The sequence below is a fragment of the Sminthopsis crassicaudata genome, chromosome 1 (assembly GCF_048593235.1).
Source record: "Sminthopsis crassicaudata isolate SCR6 chromosome 1, ASM4859323v1, whole genome shotgun sequence".
NCBI lineage: Eukaryota > Metazoa > Chordata > Mammalia > Dasyuromorphia > Dasyuridae > Sminthopsis > Sminthopsis crassicaudata.
Window position 1 is genome coordinate 684,534,790 of NC_133617.1, and position 23,662 is coordinate 684,558,451.

A 23,662-nucleotide genomic window follows, 5' to 3' on the forward strand; every position below is an offset into this window, starting at 1 on the left:
CCAATACAAATTTTTTTCTAATGGGTCTTTTCTAATGAGTCCTATATTCTCATCATGTGGCCAAAGTACTTAATTTTCAACTTCAGTAGTTGGCCTTCAGTGAATAGACTGAATTTAAGTATTGACTGATTTGATCTCCTTGCTGCCCAAAGGACTCTCAAAAGTCTTCTGCAGCACCACAATTTCAAAGTGTTGATTCTGTATTGCTCTGGATTCTTATAGTTCACCTGTCACAGCTATATATTGGTATATACATGAAACCACAACTTTGATTATTTGGAATTTTGTTGGCAAGGTGATGTTTTTGCTTTTTAGTACGCTATCCAGGTTTATCCTAACTGACTTTCTGAGGTGCAAACATCTTTTTAATTTCATGAATGCAGTTACCATCAGCAGTGGTCTTTGAGAATGTGAAATCTGATACGACATCCATTTCTTTTCCCTTTATTTGTTAGGAATTGATGGGACCAGTTCCCAAGATCTTAGTTAAGCTTCAAGCCAGCTTTTATGCTTTCCTCTTTCACCTTCATCAAGATGTTCCTTAATTTCATTTCAATTTCTGTGGAGTGATATTGTTCATTTATCGGAGATGGTCAATATTTCTTTCAGTAGCCTTTATTTCCAGCTTTTGATTCATCCAGTGTGACATTTCTTTTTATATACTCTGCATATAAACTAAATAAATAAGAAATACTCCTTTCTAATCTTAAAACAATCAAGTTGTTTAATATTTGGTTCAAACTGTTGCTTCTTGGCCCACATACAGGTTCCTCAGGAAACAAATAATAAGATCTGGTACTCCCATCTCTTGCAAGACTTGTCACATTTTGTTGTGATGTATATACACTGTTAAAGTCCTTAATATAGTCAATGACTATCTCATTTTACAGATAAGGCAGATAGAGGTTGAGTGACATGCCCAGGAACTCACAGCTTCTAATTATCGGAGGCTGGATTTAAACTCAGATGTTTCAGACTCAGGTTCAGCACTTTATCCACTACACCATCTAGCTGCTAATAAAAGGTAAACTCCTTGACTGATCTATTTTTGTTTTTGTAGATCAGTACCTAGCTCAGTGTCTGGCTCATGATAAGTAGTTAATAAATGCTAGTTGATTGACTTGGTTAATTGTTCTTTCAGGACACCCTGACTCACACCTGCAATAGTGCTATGGTATATTCAAGCTCCAATCTCAACCATTCTCTACCCCTCTCTGTAAGCTAACAAAATTCTTACTACAACTATTGTCCCTCTTTCCATGTTATTTCCCTTTTACAGGAATCAGTATAATCCCCAACATCCCTCCTCTCTTTTCTGAGTTCTGATTCCTTGAGTTGTTAGTACATGATCTCCCAAATTACTTTATATCTATTTTGTATATATTGGATGTCCCCAAAGTCTTACTTCAGTTTTAAGCTTTCAGGGATCTAAAAAGCTCTAAGACATTTGGGATACCCTGAATATTTTGTATACATGTGTGTGTATGTACATATTGTACATTGTCTATTTTGCATATATTGGATTTCCCCAAAGTCTTACTTCAGTTTTAAGCTTTCAGGGATCGAAAAAGCACTAGGACATTTGGGATACCCTGATTATTTTGTATACATGTGTGTGTATGTACATATTATACATTGTATCCTTTGGCTAAGATTATAGGATTCTAGAGGGCAGGGAGTGTATAATTTTGTCTGTGCATTCACCATACCTAGTATAATGCCTGACACATACTGGGTAAACTTAAAAAGAGCTTGTTGAATTTATTTGAATTAAATTGAATTGAATTGCTTCTTTGTGCAGTCATGCCTGTTATTATAGGAGACAAGGAAGTCATTCCATGGAATGTTAAGTGACTGTATGTTTCCCCTTCTCTCAGCCTTGCAACATTTTAAATCTTAGCACTGAAGGAAAAATAAACAAATATATATACACAAAACAAACAAATGATTAAAAATGAATAAACAAATAGAATGATATTTTGTAGAACCTTAAGGCTTGCAACATGCAAGGAAGCTTCATTTTACACATGACAGAAATTTAGTGACTTATCCAGAGTCACACAGCTACCAAATGTCTTTGATAGGATGTAAAGTAATGTCTTTCTGACTCCCAGTTCCATATTCTATTCACTATGCAAATTGCTTAAATAGTTCCATTAGTATTGATATGGATTACAATAAAATGTAAATTATTGAATTGTGTGTGTGTGTGTGTGTGAGATTAGCCAAATCTGAATTTTTTCTCCATTGCTTCTGCTATTCATCATTTGTGGCTTTATTTTGTTCAGTTCTCACACCAAACCAGATGGTTCAGTGTGGTGCTGTGCTAAATATGTATACTTTCTTGCCAAAAGAGTAAGAAGTGAGATGCATTCAAATAGTAGCAAACCAGAATGGGGAGCAAAAGGAGCATTTGGCACGTTCTTTGGCCATTCCACTATTGACAGCTGGCATACTGTTTCTGATTAATAAGATTTTTCCTGCACACCTAGAGAAAAAAAGAAAGAAAGCAATTTGCTTAGAATTATTTGCAGCTGAGTGCCCCCATCTCTTCCTCTTTCTATGGGGAGCTGAAGGCAAAAGGGAGAAAAGAAAATCGGATGCAGGGTACAGCTGCTGACAATGCCTTACAGATGGTGCCAGCCAATTTACAAAAGACTTTTTTTTCAGGCACTGTCTAAAGATGACAGATGCTTCTGCATATAGCCCAATAGGATAATGGAATAAATGTGGTTTATGATTCACTGGGAGATTATAGCATCTCACCCTTCAAAGGAGTAAAAGGAGTGTTGACTGTGGGTGTGGTGAGGCACCTAGCTGAAGATCAAATAACCATTCCTGGACTGGCTACCTGGAGGAATAAGTGGAATCCTTGGAATGACAATTATGGAGTATGGACCTACCTGTGAGATTAACATTTGCTATTATATTAAACCAGACTTTCAAGCAAAGTATTTTAAAGTCACCAGACTGAGAAGTTCATTCTATTTGCATTTATTGGCCCAAATTTGCAAATGCTAACCTGCTTTTCCTCCTTTCTATCTTTTTGACTTAAAAAAATTATTCTCCATGAAATTAACAAATCACTATAAAGAAGAAAATAGCATGCACCATCTTAACAGAGATTTACTTTTGAAAACAACAAAATACTGAGGAACTAGAAAAGAGAGGTCCTGTGTTATTGATTCAATTTTTCTTATAGTTTTCATTATTTTTTTAATTGATTCTTATTTCCTTTATTGTAACGTGCTCTCCTGGCAGTTACAATTACTAGTCTGTCCTAGACCCACTAGAGTACCTTTGACCACTGTCCTTTGCAGTGTGAGCTCTACCCGGCTCGCCTCCTCTGAGGCCTTCTAAGGTCTCTGGCCACAATCTCTTGAATCTATAGTTTAATAACCGGTAGCTCACTCAAGAACAACCACGTGTAATCTTAAAAGCCTTTATTATACCTACTCACATAATGCCCTGACTTGTGCCCTGATTTGTTGGTTCCCGAGTGAACACCTGGTCAGAAGACCCATGTGTTTACTACCAAATACCCTTACCTCTTTTGGCTATCCATCTTGGCTTGGCCACCCAGGCTAGGAAGCCAAGGTGAAAAAGGCCAGGTTAAAGAGGGCGATTGCTGCCTGCAGTGGGCTTACATAGGGCCTGTGAGGTCACACACACAGCCAATCAGCGAGAGAGTCACCCATTACGAAGCTATCTCAATATGGCCAGGATCCCGCCCAAGGGCAGTCCTAATATCCACAGTAATTACTTCGGGGCCTCAATCTCCCGATGTGCTGTGGCACCCATTTAAAGGCCCCTTATACTTTATGATTCTTGAGTTTCTTTTGCTTTTAAGAAGACAGTGAGCTCATTTATAAAATGTTGTTCTATCTGGAGAGAATATCCAATCATCCTTTCTTCTTCAATGTATACACTCTGACTTATTTTTAATATTCATTCAATCAGCAGTATTTATTAAGCATCTGCTTTATGATTATTGTTGTACCTGGGTTAGAAAGACAGCAGTGAACACTCCTTATTCTTAAAGGAGTTATAGTTTACTGAAGGAATACAACAAATATCTAGATAGTTTTTTTTTTTTAGTAAATGAACATATCCTTGGTGACTAAAAACCTGACATTTTGATGTTTAAAATGATTACATATGTCAGTATTATTGAGAAGGTCCTCAGAGTATAAGACTGCAGAGTATTTCAAGTCAGGTATAAAATGACCCAGATAGTATGGTAGTATGGATAGTATTGGATTTTGACTCAGAAAGAGTCATATGTTCAAATCCTGCCTCAGATGCTTACTAGCTATTTGAACCTGGACAAGCTGCTAAAGTGTTAATGGAGTAAATTCTCACATTTATAGTTCTTAAGCAGCTAGGTGATGGAAAGTCAATAAGAACACTGGCCCTGGTATTTTCAAATATTATTATTCTCCATGCTAATGAAATCCCATATCCTTCATAATATAAGAGAAAAAGTTTATGTTATTAAATCATGTGACTGAGTATTAGAAGCCCATTCTTCTCATCTCACTGATTAAGAAAATGAGACCCATTGAGAAGTATACTTGTACTATATTATGCAACTAGCATAACCTAGCAGAGCCAAGATCCAGTCCTAGGGCTGTTTCCATGGTCCCTCCCCAAACCCCATGCTGAATTTGTATGGCCATCTTCCAGATTGTTCTCATCTACAAAATTACTGTTAGATAATTTCAGATGTCAAAATTTGACATTACTTATATAACAACATCTACGCTGACAAAATACAAATTAAGATATAGACTTTTTTTATTTGCCAAATAAAAACTAAAGCCATTTTTAATATAAAGCCAATAGCCTGTCCAGCCTGAGAAAACAATCTGAAACCTTTCATGTACTTATTAAACCAACAGAACAAATCACTGAGACATGTCAATGGAGGCATCCCTCTCCAAAGGATGGAATAGATTCCACTTATGAAAACTCAGTTATTAATTAACCTATGGGTTTGACAGAATAAGAAGGAGAGAAAAGATGAGTCTTTGAAATGCTTCTTGAATGTCCTATAAATTTCTGACTGACTCATTTCCTGTTCTAGTTCTATTTTTTTCTAGAGTGGGTCTGTCCTTTGGAAAAAAAACCACCACATTATAGTCTATATATGCCGGAAAGGTGCCTTAAAGAGAAATGAATTTGTGAGTCCTCAAAACATCCCTGACTCTGATGTTCCCCTGATACATAAGACTGACTGAACAGAAGCAAGGCAGCTCCAATTGCTTACCAAGTTGTGATAGTGTCTTCCAAACAAGGAAAAGGATCCGAGCAGGGAGGACAGTAAAGATGAGCATTGAGTTTCAGCCAGTGAGGGAGAACCTATGGGATCCCTGGTTTCAAGTTTATTTTGGCATCTTTCCCTTTCCTTCAGCTTAAGATGGTTAGGGAAGTACATTAATTCTTTAGGCCATTAGGATAATGTTCAAGGAAATATTACAGTATCACTGCTACATGGCACAACAGACAAACATAAGCACATTTTTTATGAGATATTTGGGTTTCTAAGATAAAACAAATATGTATGGTATCAAAATGGATATGCTTCTGCATCTATTTGGGAAGAAAAGTTAAATGTTCTCTATATTTCCACAATAAAATCAACCAAATGATTTCTAGAAAAAGTCTATGAAGAAAAGGTGTAGTTTTAATTCAGGGCCCTAGGTCAGGACAAAAATCTGGTTTCTACTATATAACATAATTATTTGTATGCTCTCATTTCCTTGACTTCATTGCAATTTCTGTGACATCAGGCATTGTGTCTTATTAAAAGAACATGGCACATAGTTTTGTACATTTTAGATATTTAATTTTTCAGGAAGAGAGAAAGGAAGGAATGAAGGAGAGAAGAAAGAAAGGAAGGAAGTTAAGGAGGGAGAAAGGGAAGGAGTTAGAGATGAAGGAAAGGATGGGGAAAGCAAAGGAGGAAAGAAGAAAGGGAGGAGGAAGTTAGAGAGGAAGAAAGGGAAAGAAGAAGAGAAGGTAGGAAGAGCAATGAAGATAGAAGAACAGAAAAGAAGGAAGGAAGGAAGGAAGGAAGAGAGGGAAGGATAAAGGAAGGGAGAGGAATGTGGGAGAGCAGGAGGAAGAAAGGAAATAAGGGAGGGAGGAAAAAAGGGAGAAAAGGAGGGAGGACAGAGAAGGAACACTGGGAAGTGAATGTAAATTGTTAGCACTACTGTCTATCTACCCAGGTTACTTATACCTTTGGAATCTAATACTTAATGTGCAACAAGAAAATGGTATTTACACATATATATTGTATCTAGGTTATATTGTAACACATGTAAAATGTATGGGATTGCCTGTCATCGGGGGGGAGAGAGGGAAGAGAGGGGGGATAATTTGGAAAAATGAATACAAGGGATAATATTATTTTAAAAATTACTCATGCATATATACTGTGGAAAAAATTCTAAATAAAAAAAAGGAGGGAGGAGAGTGAGAAGACAAGAGAAAAGGAAGGAAAAATGGGTGGGAGGTAGAGAGAGGAAGAAAGGGTCAGAAGGAGAGAAAACCAAGGAGGAAAGAGGAAGGAAGCAAGAAAGGAAAGAAGGTAGGAAGGAAGGAAAGAAGAAAGAAGAAAGAAAGAAAGAAAGAGAGAAAGAGAGAAAGAAAGAAAAAGAAAGAAAGAAAGGAAGGAAGGAAAGAAGGAAAGAACAAATAGTTAAATGTGATTCCACCATTGTCCCATTTATTAGAGACTTGCAGAAAGCTGGCTTCAGAGATACAAGACCTGAGTTTGAAACCATGCCTTACTATTTATGCAACCTCAGGCAAGCCCCTTAACCTCTCTCAGCTTCATCTCTAAAAGAAGAGAGCTCCAAGTACCCTTCTAGCTCCAAATGTAGGATCCTGTTGAACTTCAGCAAATCACAATCTTTTTCCAGAGCTGTAGAAATGACATTATACCAGGTATGAAAAACTTCATTTCTGTTAATCAAAAGAAAACAAAGGGGAAATACAATCTCACTTTTTCATAAATTTGAAAGTAATTTAACTAATGAAATAAAATAAAGACAACTTATTAACAGTGATTTAAAACAATATTGTCACTGTCAACTTTAAGAACAGAAGACCTTTTGTAGGTTGTCCTGTCATGACCAGGAGCAGTAGGTAACATTGGCCCCATAAGACTGAAACTCACAGTCTAGGTGGTTGAGTGATGACTAAAATACCAGTTCCTAGTGAACTTGATAATACTGAATAAATTCCATGACTTAAAATACCAACATTTGAAAGTTCAGTCCATTTATTTATTAATTCTTTTTTCACTGCATAGTCTAAAATATGTTTTAAGAATTTGTTTCTACACAAACCAACATCTGGGGAATTTGAGTTTGGATTTCATTCCAGGCTTAGGAAGATGGACAAATGCTCATTTTCTACAGCTGACAGAAACTGGCAACTCTGAAGAATTTTCTTTCCAAGTTTCCACACTTAACCTGTTAAACAGGTTTTAGTACATTAGAAATATCTGACAAAGACAGCTTTTGTCTGTCACCTACAATAGCTTCATTTTACTATGGTTCATTTTGGGATCACCAATCTTGGCAAGAGTTCACATTTACAAAAATTTGTATTAAAATATGACTTACTAGTTTTAATTTTTTTTCACCTGAATATCAAATCTGTTAAAATTCAAATTTTTTTTTATTTCAAGGCTATTTAAATGAAAGTAGTAGTCACTGTTTTAATGAAGGAATTGTCCAGTCATAAAATCTTCCTAATAAAAATGCAAAAAACAACTGAAAAAATTGCAAACATTTACTTTGCTACTGTTCTAATAACAGCCTTTCTTATTTCTGTAGGAATTTTGCAGCCTTATAAAATCACTTTCCTCACATTACCCAATAAGGTAGATAGTGACAATACTATTTTCCCCATTTTATAAATGGGGAAACTGAGCTCAGAAAGGCTGAATAATTTGTCTGTTCTGATCAAATAGGTTGTAAGGGGCTAGACCAGCATTCAAATTCAATTCCTTCAATTTTAATTCCAATGATGACTCTGTGGTTCTTTTCATGGTAGCATAAATGACATCTTTATTCCTGGAGACCAGACTATTGTTATATTGTGTGTTATAGAAGACTGTATTCCTACAATCATACTCTTCCTTCCAAATATTTTCAACCTCCCCATTCTACTGACTCCTATATTTCTACTTTTAAACCTCAATAAGTTTGTCTTATCTTTAAAAAATCACTTCATCCTGAAATACTCTCAGAGAGCACAGGATTTGGAATTGGAGAAGTTGGGTTTCCAAGTCCCATCTCTTGCACTTAATAACTGCTAATCTCAAATGATTTGTTCAATTTCTTTGTCTCAATTTTCTCATTCTTCTGAATGGGGTTAATAATATTTATACTATCTACTTGTTTCAAAGCATTTTGTAAATATCATAGATTCCTTTGAATGAATTGTTATTTTTATAGCCATCATGGAGACTGCCCCCTTACTTTCACTGTTAAATTTCATGTAGAACAGTAGGAAATAATTTAGGTATATAGACTACCTACAGTCTCATTTTATATCTACCTGTTCTTCTCTTTACTGATTCCAGTCTGGACCCCCACTGCTCTACTAAGATTAGACATTTTTATATGATTTTGGGTATATAGGAATATAAAGTAGGTATACAAATAAAAAATTACTGATAATAAATCATAGTTTTGTGATCCCTATATTCAATTATAAGACTCCATAAAGGGTTGAGACATATAGTTAAAGAAGCTGAGTAGTCACCAATCATTCCCTTCTAGTCAAATCCAGTTGTCTTTTGAAAAAATTTTCAGTCCTCAAGAGCCCTCAAAATTTGGCACTATTAACTATCCATCTTTGATTCCTCTTTGGCTTTTGGGAAAACTTGACATCATTCTTAGTTCTCCTATACTGCTTTTTGGTTATTCCTTTATTTCTTATGCTGGCATTTTATTCTTCCCCTAGTTACTCTTTTTTTTAAACCTATTCTCATAGCCTCTATGCTGATAATTTCTAGCTCTGTAGTTCCAAATCTAACATCTCCATTCAATGCTTGACTCAGCCACTGATTTGTAGACAGAAAATATAGTTTGTTTTCAGAAGCAGAAGGAAAACACCATTCAATTTTCTGCTTTGCTTCAACCACTGAAGAACTATCTGTTGAAAACTTTTCTGAACAAGCCTAATAATATGTGTCTAAAGTTACAGACCAGCAATTTGCCCTGAAATGTAGTTTGGTAAGGGAATTAGTATATTACTTTATAAATACAATCTAAGTCAATCCCAAATCCTCTGTATACTTACCTACTCTCTGAAGGCTGCCCTAATTACCATCATCTGAACACTCCCTTGCCTTTTATCTTCAGGGCAGACCAGTTGTGGTTACTCCCAAAGAGATGTAAGCATCCTGAAGGTAGAAAGACTCTAATGCTTTGTAACCTCACCCCTAGCATGGTGTTGATATTTAATAAGCATTTATTGAACGGAGTGGAATTAGTGTATTATCTTGTACATGCCTACATTTTCTGGTTGCTTACTGCTTGTATGTCCTATCTTCCCAACTAGATTACTAGAATACAAACTTATTTGATGGAATATTTTGGTATCTCCATGTTGGCTGTGCATACAAGAAGAATTGTGAATAGATGTTCTTTTTTATAGCGGCACTTTTAAAAAATAGCCTTTTTATTTTCAAAATACATACAAAGATAGTTTTCAATATTCATCCTTGCAAAACCTTGTGTTCCAAAGTTTTCTCCCTCCCTTTTCTCTACCCTTCTTCCCTACACAGCAAATAATCCAAATATGTTAAACATGTGCAATTATTCTATATATATTTCCATATTTATCATGATGCACTAGAAAAATTCAATCAAAAAAGAAAAAATGAGAAAGAAAAAAACCAAGCAAACAACAACAAAAAAGTGAAAATACTATGTTGTGATCTACAGTAAATAGATGTTCTAAGTTTGTATTTTTGAAAATTATTTTACTGAAAATTGAAAATTAAACAAACTATGAAATACAGCTGGAAGGAATTGTAATAATAAGAGTGGTAAATTATAGCAAACTAACCATTCACCCTTCTCCTTAATTATCATAATATTTATGTAAAACATATTGAAAATTTTTAATATATTTTATATAAGGAAAACATCAGAAAAGCCTAAGGAAGGGAAGAAAGAAAAATGAAAAGTCAAGTACATTAAAAGGAAATCAATTCTCATGACAAATAGGATAATTTCATAGAATCACAGAATGTCAGAGAGTTAGTTTGGCTATCTATGCTTGAACATGAATCCCCTCTAGAACATGCTTAAAGACCTTTAATGAGGGAAAACCCATAATCTATTTAGACAGCTCATTACACTTTGAATAACTCAAATTGTTAGAAAGAATTTTTCTTTCTATTCTAGCTATAATATTAATCCCAACTCTCTCTCTGACTTCTTATTTGTTACTGACTATATTCTCTAGATTGTTCTTAATGAGCACTTATTGAATTTGATTTCATTCTTATAAGTAGAGCAGCTATTATTCCCATTTTACAGAAGATGGAACAAAAAAGTGAATAAGAAACATTTGTTTCTGTTTCATCATCTATATGTTCACATTTATACTACCCAGTGTTTCTGAAGTCAATGCAGTTAAAAGTCAACCAGATTCTGCAATTTAAGTGTGGTAAGGGTTTGTGTGTAGTGTGCTTTCTAGAGCCCCCAAGTTGGGGTGATAAAATATACTGTCCGGACTAGCTCTCTGGAGGACCTCGGGACCAGCTCGAAGCATTGATCTTAGTGAAGGAGTGAAGAAGGCAGGAAACTCACAAGGATGGTCAAAGATGGAGTCCATTTATTCAAGGCCTCTCAGTCCTTAAATACCTTAGTATGATTTCATCACTACAGCACACTGAGCACATGCCAACTGTAGAGCCATTACATCACCATTTCACTACATCACACTGTGCAAGTGCTAACTATAGTAGCATTATATCACCACAGCACACTTCACAGGTGTGAACTATAAGCACCCTGTTATTGATATGTAAATTCCTCTTACAATAAGTATCCCTTGCTTCGAGTAGAACACAGGTGGTCACAGTCTCCCTGACTTCTCAGGAAGGTTAAGAGCACCAAAGGGAGGTAGGGAGCTGAAAGAACCAGACATTGTTAGCAGATTCCCTCTGGGCTGAAGGGTCTTATACCTTACCCAGAATTCCCCCACTATCTTCTGCCCTCTACATATCTATTTTCCTTTTTGTCTATTTCTTTGTTTTGAGTGACTCAAAGAAAAAGTTGTGTCTGCTCAGAGTTATGCATGAAGACAGGTGAGATGAACAGGTGAGCAAGGACAACTGGATGAAACAAGGAATCAGGAGAATTTCAGAGTAAGGGTTCTAAATCTGGGCTCCATTAAATTCTTTTGTGTTTTATTTTCCCAAAAGGAAATTTTAACTTAAATTTCATGTTTTATTAATTGTTTCAATGTAGTTGTTTTCTTTGTAATCCTATGTATTTTATTTTTGTGCATTTAAAAACCTAAAAATGGTTCAATTGGTTTCAATTATTAGACAAAAGAAAAAATAAATATGGTTAAGAACCCCAATCTATATGTTTGTTCATATCTTTTCATTTATCTCTTTATTTATTTTTCTGCTGAGGCCATTGGGGTTAAGTGACTTGCCCAGGTCACATAGCTAGGAAGTGTTAAGTGTCTGAGACCGGATTTTGAACTCAGATCCAACTGAGGTCCAATTTATTCAGATCCTCCTGACTTCAGGGCTGTTGCTCTATCCACTATGCCATCTAGCTGTCCCTTGTTCATATATTTTATTGAAATAATTTTACTTAATTTTTGAAACTCATACTTATTTTACTCAGGCATCCTATGGATCAAGAATATTACAAAGAACACCAAATTAGAGGGAGAGTGAGGGAGAAAGAGATTTTGCCCCCCCCCCCCCCCAATGTGTATGTGTGTGTGTATGTATGTGTATATGCACACATGTGTCTACCTCAAACCAATGAGGAGAATCTATTAAAAGAGAACTTGAGTTGTTAGGTCAAAAAGATGCTTCATTAGAACTTTGGGACCTGGGATTTTACAACTTTAGGATTCATATATAACTCATTCAAGGGTCTCTAGTATTTCTTTCTTCTTTTTAACAAAATACCTTTTTGTTTTAAAAATGTATCCAAAGATGCTTTTCAATATTCACACTTGCAAAACCTTGTGCTCCAATTTTTTTCTCCTTCCCCTCTACCCCTTCTCTAGATAACAAGTAAAATAATATATATTAAACATGTGCAATTCTTCTATATATATTTCCACAATTATCATGCTGCACAAGAAAAAATTCAGATCAAAAAGGGGAAAAAAGGCTTTATTAAGCCTTTTCCCTCTGGTAATTTTGTGGACTATATTATTGTAAGGAGTAAGTCCATCTCTGTATGCCAGATAATAGCTATGTACAGTTCCCTAAGTTTCCTGGATGGGGTCTGTGAAATAAGAGAATGAAAAATAATTTGAAATTAGAAGTTGTGGGTTTTGATCCTTATTTTGCCATTTATTAGCTTTTGAACTTTGAGTATGTCCTAACTTACTCATCACTTAAGTCCTCTTCAAGTACCTTGATATTTCTGTTAAAGTGTTTCCAACCCCTTTATCTGTTGTCTAGTACCCTTAGTGATTTTTCAGTATTTTCGCAATACCTTTATAAGTGAATTTTTAAATATATATTTTTGTAGTTAGTTTAGAATTAAGATCATACATCTGCTTCTGAAAGGTATCTCAGAAAACCTAAATGCAATATCCTCATTTTACAAATAAGGAAACTAAGACTTAGTGAAATCAAATAGTTTGCTTGTTATTTAATCTAACTTTCTGAGACCTCATTTGGGATTTTTTTTGGGGGGAGGGAATGGTTTGCTATTTCCTTCTCCAGCCCATTTTACAGATGAGGAACATTAAGATTATCTGAAAGAGAAAAATATTTATCTTTTTACATGAAGTGAGAAGAAAATGAAGGAACAGGGAAATTGAAGGAAAACATACAACTTTCGTTATATATACATATACATATGTAATTTCATAGGATTCATAAATTTAATATACAAAAATAAACAGTATCTAATAAAGAAAAGTACTCAGCAAATTTTTCTGAAACTCAGGTTATTCCTCTGTAAAATGAAAAGCACAACCTGGAAAGTCAGAATAGGAGGAACTTGGAGAAATGTGATAAGAACCAATCAGATTGTTAAAATGCATCTACAAACAATCTATTATTTCTAGGCATTGGAGATATAAATACAAAGAATGAAGCAATTTCTATTGTCAAAGAGGGAACAGGAGAATGTTGTGTGAAACAATGAAAAGTGAATATTATGTGAAAGAATGATGGGCTCTGGAGTCAGAAGGCTAGGGTTTAGATTCTGTCTCTGATACTATCTATATGGCTTTAGGAAAACCATTTAAATTCCCTTGGTCTTGTTGGACATCTAGGTTTTGTAGTGGATAGACTATTGGGCCTTATTTGTAAAATGAAGGTATTGAATTTAAGATTTCTGAAATTCCTTCTAGAATCAAAAGTGTGATCTTAAATATACACTAACTACAAGAATATAAATTTTAAAAATCACTAAAAAAGTTATTGAAAAACCATTCTGATTGAAAAATCACTAATAGTGCCAGAGAACAGATAATAAAAGATACATTTTTCTTCTTGTCAAAGCTTTGGAAATCTACTATGGGAGAAAGTTGTGTATGTGTTATCAGCTTTTTTTTTCTATCCAGTTTTAATTTATTATAATGGCACAGCCAAAGAGGTAAGTATTTTCAGAATGAGTTCAAATTCTGCTTCAGATACTTCCTAACTATTTTATTTTGTTCAAGCCACTTGACTTGTGTCTGCTTTTTTCCTCTTCTCAAAAATGGGGTTAATATTAGGACCTATCTCTCAGGATTGTTGTGAGGATCAAATATTTGTAATGCTTTGTGAACCTTAGAGCACTACATAAAAATAGTATTTATTGCTTTTAAATGACTATAATTATTAGTAGATGATTGATTTTAAAACATGTCTTTGAATAGACAAATTACCTGAAAGAAATGAGCTAAAACATCTCTAAGATTGCCTCCATCTCTAATAGTCTATGATTCTATTCTGCTCCTCAATAAGAGCAAGGATGTGTGTGTGTGTGTGTGTGTGTGTGTGTGTGTGTGTGTGTGTGTGTGTGTGTATGATGGATTCTATTGGTATTCTGGTGAAAGTTATGGATCCCTTTTTAAAATAATATTTTAGATGCAAAAATAAAATATATTGGATTACCATCTATGATGTCATTTTATATAATATGTAGACACCAACTGTGTTGAGATGTAGTTATCTCTATATGAGTAGATGTATAAATCTAATTTATAGTCCCCACGTTAAGAGCCCCTGGCCCAGATTTGTGGGCTCAGGCTTTTTTTATACCAAGGCAAGGACAGCCTTTACTGACCTATAGACTTCTTTTGAACATTGTAATGCTTGTCCCCTTTGGTAGCAGCCTTGCCAGCTCTGCTATGTTATTGCCTTGCTATGGAAGAATGCTGCTCAAATTCTTCAGTGGAGTGTTTGAAACAATTTCTCCTCTGGAAACACAGAATGAAATCTCTATTAGAAATTTAAGATGAAATGCTTAGCACAGTGCCTTTTACCAAGTGGGCACTCAATAGATATTTGTTGAATGAACAAATAGAATGAATGAATAGATGAATGGATTGATGGAAAAGTTTTAAAAATGACTATCAGAGGATTTTGTTCTTTTTTTGACATATTCATGGAACATTTGAGCAGCTTTATGAATAGAGGCTTGGCAGAGATCCCAGGTACTCTTGTCAAATCAAAATGAGTTGTTTGGCATAGTGGATAAAAAAATTGGCCTGGGAGACTTGGGTTCAAGTTCAGTCTCTGACACATGCTAGCTATGTGACCCTTAACAAATCGTTAAGTTCTCAGTGCTTTATGCAACTCTCTAAGACTAAGTGGTACTGAAAACACCAATTTACATTGGTGGAGGGAGTTTCCTCTCCAGGAAGTTTCATATCTGAATGCAATCACAGTTCCAGCCTCTATTCCAAAGTCAAAATCAAAGCAAATGCACAAATATTTGTTGATCACCAGAGTCATGACAAGGTGAGTGTGTGCCCTGTGCCCGGGAGCTGAATGAAAAATTGTACCTCTTGTATTATAATCCACTATAAGTTTTCAACTTAAGTGATTTGACTTGTAACAAACCGAATCCCTCCAGGCGACTGAGAATGGATATTTTTGGCATTAAAATATGTGCATTTATAAGAAGTCAAGTTAAAAAAGGCTCCTTATTCCATCCATGTGGGAGTTATACCCTAGGCACCCACCTCCTTCCCTAACCCAAGTTCTGGTAGGCTCTCTTCCAAAACTGTATTAAGTATTAAGAAGACTAAAAATAAATTTAATCTGTCTTCTCAAGAAGTTGTAGCATGCTCAGTGGTCACGCCCCAGTAAAACTATCTTGGAAGGAGAGGAACTAAGCTAAGGGTAAATAATTGGTAGACCTTAAATCCATTGGTGAATTAAGGGAATGTCTGTAAAGGGCTAGAACTGAGCAAATGCACTTGGATAATGAAGCACGTGAGACTAATTGCCAATTGGACAGTTCCCTATTAACTTGTTTGAAGGTTGATCCTCCCCAGCTGTTCTGTGCTGACTTAATTGGTGGGACAAAGAGGGAGAAATGACGTGTGTGGGAGGAGTAGGAGGAGGAAGAGGAATTGAGACGCAGACACTGACTCAGTCTCTCCTGGTGTTTGAGGGAGGAAGATATGTGTGAGATTGCTAGGCCTAAGCCCCTGACCTTGACCGTAAAAGATCAAGAATAAAGATGTTTAGTGATCCTGACTCCGGCTGATTTCTGGGAAGACAGAGTTCCAGCAAATGTCTACCCCAAACTTGTAAAGAATGATCAGATAAGAACAATTTATTCCAAAAGCCAAAAAGGAGGCAGCTTTGGGGCTTTTAGAGGTGGGTCAGACACTGAAGCCATCATGGTCATCCACTTCATCTCTGGCCACTGCCAGTCACCTTGATCTTTATTTTGCCAATGGACTTTGAGAACTTAGGAAAAGAGAGTAAGATGGATAACTTTGTTCAACTACCTCATTCAAATGTAATTCACAAGCAATCAAGACATCACATTGTGTGATTGATCCTCATCAAAAAATGAAGGATAAGCAAAAAATATTGTCCTCAAAGAGTATCTAATTGATTTGGATTCAGAAAGTAAATCAAATAACTTGATTCACATAGTAGTGGTGAAAACAACCTCTGAAAGGAGGACAAACTATTATTAATATAAGAAAGCATATTTGAAAGTGGGGGGCTTTCCATGAGGAAAGTATGAGTGTGGTATGGATGGTCATAAATTTTGTAGGAGGATCATAAACAAGCAAGTATCAGTGAAAGACTGAGACCTCTTTAAAGCATGAATTTTAAAAAGGCATCTATTAACCAGGCTGAAATTCATCGAAACACTAGATTTTCAGTCAGAGGCCTCCAATCCAGCACTGCCATATTCTACCTATGTTTTATGACAGGCCAGTCAACTCTTCTGGGGAGAAGGGGTTGGAGCTCTTAATCCAAGAGCCTATGATTCTACATAATGGTTTCAATTCCTTCTCTATAAAATGAAGCAGTTGGAATAAATAGTTTCCACAGAATGTTATTTCTCCAAATCAAAGATCCTATGAAGAATTCAAGATTTAGTAACAGTTTAAAGCAAGGGAAGAAAAGGTGAAAAAGAAAGAGAATAAAAATGTATTTAGTATCTATTGTGTCCCAGGAACTGTACTAAGCAATTTTTTTTTTTTTTTTTTTTTACAAATATTATCTCATATGATCCTCATGGCAACTCTGTAAGACAGGTGTTTTTATTACTCCCATTTTACAGTGTAGGAAACTGAGGCAGACAGATTGAAATATCTAATGAAAAAACATACAACTAATAAAATGTCTGAGGTTGGATTTGAATTCAGGTCTTCCTAGCTCAAAGATCTAATTATTCCACAAGCTTTCTCTATAGCCAAATACAGTAAAATCTTATGATTTACTATTAAAGAAACATTTCAACACTACGTATCATGGGAGTACAAAGGAATGTAAAATCATTTTACTTGGGATAATCAACACTGATTTTATAGAGAAAGTGGGGTTTGAACTGGCTCATGAAGGAGAAACAAGGGTTATTTTGACAAAGAGTAGTGGACTTGGCATAAACAAGAATCACAGGTAGTGAAAAAAACTGAATTTAAAAAAACTCAATTCTGCCAGGACACTGATGTGCCTGTGGTCAAATGAATTCAACTTCCCAAACCAGTTTTCTCACTAATAAAATGGAGATAATATTCACATAATCTACTCTGAAGGCTTTTTTAAGGAGAGAAATTTGATAACTATAGGGTGATCTCCAAGTAGTAGCTTTTATTATTATTATGCTTAATTTAATTAGAGCAGAGGGATTAAAAAGAGATGGGTAGTGAGAGAAAATGCCTGGTTTTTGTTGAACTGCTGAGACCAACTTGAGAGGGAATATGTCCAAAATGATGCTCTTGGAATAGGTTGTACTCATTGGCAGAAGTCAGGTTATTGAAAGATGAGGAAATTTTAATGCATGAAAACCCTAGGGGTTCGAGTTGTGCTTAGTTCAGGCAAGAAATGAAATGAGGTGGGGTGGAGGTAGGTAGTGAGGAATCTGAGTAAGAACCTGAGGTGATCAGTAGAAGAGCTGATGGCAATAGAAAGGACTGTGATTATACTTCCTAAAGGGAAAAGATAAAAACAAAAACCTGCTTGGGACAGACAAATTCTATAGATTATAGTCTTATTTTCTCATTTAGAGTTCAATCCAAGTAATGTCATAAACATAGAATCTCTGTGTTTCAACAAGTTATTTGACAAAATCTCTTATATTCTTATTGTGAATGAGATGTACAGATATGATAAAAGTTTGGGTAGATTCAGAACTGATTAAAATGAAAGATTGGGTCCAAACAGTGGCAAATCATGTAATGTTCTTTGTTTGGTTCGTTTTCTTGGAGGTCTTTGGAGGCAGCCTTCATTTCAGTTCAGTAATCACCACAAGAACAGCCAGGTGTTTGTGTCCAAATCCTTTATTATCTCCTTCCTGGGGCTGGGCAGCTTTCTGGAGAGCCTTTCAGACCGGCCTTGATCTCAGTGGGGGAAGTGCAGGAGGCCAGGCCAGCCACCAGGAGCCTGACTGATGATGGAATGAATTTTTGTCTCCTTAGCTCTGAGAGCTTCTAATGCACTTGTCCTCTGTGGACCTCAGTCCCTGCTTATATGTTCCACACTGACTATAAACCAATCATTATATCAACAGGAAACCATTATTTGTTGTAATCAATCATACTGCACTTAGTATCTTGTAAGTATCCTTATTTTAAGTTCAGAGTTCTGGCCCATAACAAAATCTAGTCAACCTAGGAATTCCAATGTAGAATGAAAAATCTAATGCAGGATCATAGAATTCTGTGCTTAACCATATTCTCTTCAAGTTTAACTATGATATTATCATGAAGAAAGCAGAGAAGGTGTACTCATTACAATCATAGATTACACCACCTAAAACACTGGATGATAGAACTGGGTCTGAAAAGAAAAAAAAGGAGGAAGAGAGTCAGGAGGACCTTAGTTCAAACCTGGCCTCAGACACTTAACACTCCCTGGCTGTGTGACCCTGGGCAAGTCACTTAACCCCAATTACCTCAGCAAAAAAAAAAAAAAAAAAAAAAAAAAGAAGAAGAAGAGGAGGAGAAGGAGGAAGAGGAAGAAGAGGAAGAGGGAGAAGGAAGGGAGAGAGACAGAGAGACAGAAACAGAGACACAGAAAGACAGAGAGACAGAGGCAGAAACATAGAAACAGAGAGACAGAAAGAGATAGAGAAAATCAATATATATAGTTGATCAAATTGTTGATTTTATATATAGACCACAGCTTGGAGACCTGGGGAAAGAAGGGTGGGGCTCAATTGGGGAAAAAACTCACTAGGCACAGTTAGGGAGACAGGGAAGTGAGTGTGCTTTTTTTATAGTTTTCCACTTGATCTAATTATTCTTATTAATAGTAGAAACTAAGCTTAATTATATCTATGCTATTGAGGTAATAAAAGTGCTGTCAAAGTGTGAATCTAACCAATTTTAAAGTTGCATAGTCTTTAAAAGGGGTCATGAAGAGTTGACTGAAACGATGAACAAGTCTTTAAAAAATCATTTAAAAATTTTTTTTGTGCTTTTCAAATTTTGGTGCCCTGGGACAAAGTCATTCCCCCCCCCCCCCAACCTAATTAATACTTCTCTTGGCTTTAATGGAAATCCTGGTATATTATAGCAACTTCACAAATACTCAGTTCCTCCTCAAAGTTTAGGGAGGGAGATTTAGGAATAAAATGTTTGCCCCATAGTCCTCCCTAATCAGGGTTTTAATACCACCTGGAGGTCAATGAAACTTCTTTGGAAGGATGGATGGGTTATCTTATAAATTCTAATGGTACTTAGATCATAAGCTCTAGTGGTACTCTAATGGGATTTTGCCTCAGTTGTAAAAAGATAGAGTGGAATAAATAAAGTAGAGTGATTATGGATTTGGATAACTTTGCTTTCCATAGAAGGAGTTTGGTATTTATTGTATAGATAGTGGAGATCCTTTAAAGCCGGGGTTACTTAACCTTTTATCTTTTGTTGTTGGGAGATGCACTCCTTTAGCAATTTGGTTAGATCCCTGTTCTTATCAGAATATGCATAAAACAAAATGCATAGAATTACAAAAGAAACTAATTATAATGAAGTCCTGTTCTACCTGTATTAAAAAAAGTTTATGGATTAAAGATTAAGAACTAATCTATTGACAGTTTTGGAACTGAGATGCTTTGAGGCAGGAAGGGTGGGGCAAACCTGGAAATTCAGTTCAACAAACATTTACTAAAGGGCTGCTTCAATCTGGCAGTGCACCAGGTCCTGGGAATTCCACTCTAGAGAATCAATCTCCTTTTGTTCCTGCCATATAATGCTCCATTTCCAGATTCTTCATTTTCATTGATTGTTCCTCATTCCTGGGATGCTTTTTCTCTTTATCTTTTCCTCTTGATTTTCTCAAGGTTCAGTTCAAAGTTCTTCTTCTAGAACTCTTTCCTAGTTCCTCAGATGCAAATTTTTTTTTTAAATTACTTCTATACTCTGTGTATGTCTTGTATTTACATAGTTGTAGACTTAAGACAGTTGTAGATTGTTTTTCTCATTCTTTGTATCCCCAAGCACCTGTAAGGTATGAAGTGGACTGACTAACTTTCTTGAAGGAGTTGACAGTATATTGGATACTAAGAAGTAAGTACAAATTACATACAAAAAAATACAAAGCGATTTTTGGGGCAGGATTTGTAATAATAAGGTGAATTGGGAGAAGCCTTTTGAAATATGTAGATAAGCTTTGAAAAAGGCTGAAATAGGGATTCCTTGAAGACAAGGTTTTGAACTCAGTGCAGTGAAATGAATCAAACAAGCTTGGGAAGTGGGAGTAGAAAAGAACAGTGTGACAGTTAGTCAGCTGAGTCAAGATCAGATAAGTGGAAAAGTGACAAGAGAGGGATCAGATAAGGGCATGGTCACAAGCTGGGTCAGAATTAGATAAATCAGAAACATGATAAGGCAATGTCGCCTCAGAGTTGGAAGCAAGGCTCTGTGAAGTGGTCAAGCTGAATTGATAACATCCTCAGGAAAGTGTGACTAATATTCAGCATCTGGGAGCTGGGCTTGGGCAATCTGTCCTGGCCTCAGAGGGAACCTACTTGCTTAAGAGAGTCAGGCTTTTCTGGGGCAATATTTCAGGATTAAGAACAGGAATGCAAATGTGACTCTGAGATTACCTTGTAACAGCCCCATCATTTAACAGATGAGGGAACTGAAGTCCAGAGAGGTCAAGGTTACAATTTAATTTAGTGATAGAATCAGGATTTAAACCCAAGTCTCTTAACTTCCTATCCAATAAGCTGTCCTACAGATGCCTGTTCCCAAAAAGTTCTGTGGGTTAAAAGGTAGATCTTCTTTAGAAAGGATGCAAGTTTTTTAGGTTCCCCTCCTTGGGGTACTCAGTAATGTATTATCCTTCTGATGTCAAAAGAAAATCCAAAGAAGGAAGTGGTAAGGAACTCCTGGCAGGAAATGATTTGTTGAAAGCAGCATTTTAAGTAATAAAACCAGAAAGTGCATTCACAAAGGTGTGGTGAAAAACCAGAAGAAAGATGAGCAGATGATTCAGGCCAGTTCTAAAGATCTTGTGATAAAGAGAGCTGTCTACACCCAGAGACAGGATTATGGGAACTGAGTGTGAATCACAACATAGCATTTTCACACTTTTTGTAGTTGTTTGCTTGCATTTTATTTTCTTTCTCATTGTTTTCCCTTTTTGATCTTATTTTTCTTATGCAGCAAGATAATTGTATAAATATGTATGTATATATTGGATTTAACATATGTTTTCCCATGTTTAGCATATATTGGATTACTTGCCATCTAGAGAAGGGGATTAGGAAAAGAGAGGGAAAAATTGAAACACAAGGTTTTGCAAGGGTCAATGTTGAAAAATTATCTATGCATATGTTTTGAAAATAAAAAGCTTTAATAAAAAAAGAAAGATGAGCAGACTGATGGAAGGAAAATGGAAAAGCAATTAGGAATGTGGGAGTTGTGAGGAAGAGAGGATTGAGAGAACTTGGATATGGCAGGATCAGTGGGAAGAAAAGGATGAAGTTATAAAAAAAATTCTAATATTTAGAGACTGGTATCTAAGAAAATGATTGATTTAAAAGTATTACTTTTAATTCTACATTTATTATTATTATTTTATTTTATTATGTATGTTTTATATATAATAATATAAACATATATATAATCTATTTTATTATTATTAATACAATAATTCTATTTGGAGTACTACCTCCACAGATGAAAATACCTCTTCCTCTTCCTCCTCCTCCTCTTCTTTTTCCTGCTGTATTTTTCTTCTCCATGTTTTTTCCATAAATCTTAGTGGATGAGCAACTGCTTGTATATTTAAATACATGCACATTTAAAAACATATATACACACATGTATATATGTATATTTCTATATATGCATATATGCATAATTCATTTATATTTTCTCTGCATTATCTCTTATCCTTTCTCAAAGACAAAGTCATCTATTTTCCAGTTATACCCATAATTATCTTTTTAAACACATTCATATTTTCCCACTTAAATATAAAATATTTTATAATTGTTTTTTTTAAAAACAAATGACTTCTAGATTTTCTCCTTTTACTTTACTTTGAGAAGTAAGCATGTAAAGAAGTAACATGTAAAATTATGCAAAACATTCATTTCCATAAAAGTTATGTTGAGAATGAAAACATTCATCTCCCTCAAAAATAAGAAAAATAAAGTACAAAAAGTATATTTCAATTTGTATTCAGACATAATTATTTTTTTCTCCAGTTATGGATAGCATTTTTCATGATAAGCCCTTCAGAATAATCATGGATCATTTTATAGATGAGAATAGTAAAGTCATTCATAGCTAATCATCCCACAACATTGCTATTATTTTGCACATAGTACCTTTCATTTTGCTTTCCAGGTTTTTCTGAGAGCATGCTGTTCCTTATTTCTTATAGAACTATAATATTAACTATAATACTCCATAATAATCACCACAATTTATTTAGCCATTCCCCAATTGAAGGATATCCCCTCAATTTCCAATTCTTTGCCCTGAGAAAAGAGCTGCTACAAATATTTTTATATGTAGAAGTTCTTTTTCTTTTTAAAAAATCTCTTTTGGGATTCAAAGGATATGCATGAATGTTATTGTTAGGTCAAAGGACATGTATGATTTTATAACCCTTTGGGCATAATTCATGCCTTTTGATAATTTGTCATTTGGGTAATAGCTTTATTTTTTAGAAATCTGACTCAGTTCCCTGTATACCTGAGAAGTGAGGCCTTTATCACAGAAATTTCTTCAAAATTATTTTCTCAATTACTTTTAGTAACTATATTTCTTCCCCTTTATTATATTCTCTCTCTCTTTTCACACTGATACTCCTCAAAAGTTTTTTGCTTCTGACCACCCCCTTCCCAATATGCCATATCTTCTTTTACCTTCCTCCTTCTATCCCCTTCTCCTTATACTTCCTGGCAGGATAAGATAGATTTATATACCCATAATGAGTGTGAATGTTATTTTCTCTTTAAGTCAATTCTGATGAGATTAACGTTCACTCATTTCCCCTTTCTTCCTCTTCTTTTTTAAGCAGAGAATTTATGCCCATACACCTCTCTCTTTCCCTTTCACCTAGAAAATTCCTCTCTCACTCCTTAATTTTATTTTTTTAGATATTATCTCTTCATGTTGAATTCATACTCATGCTCTCTCTCTGTCTCTCTGTCTCTCTGTTTCTCTGTCTCTGTCTGTCTCTGTCTGTCTCTGTCTCTGTCTCTGTCTCTCTCTCTCTCTCTCTCTCTCTCTCTCTCTCTCTCTCTCTCTCTCTCTCTCTCCATATATATATATATAT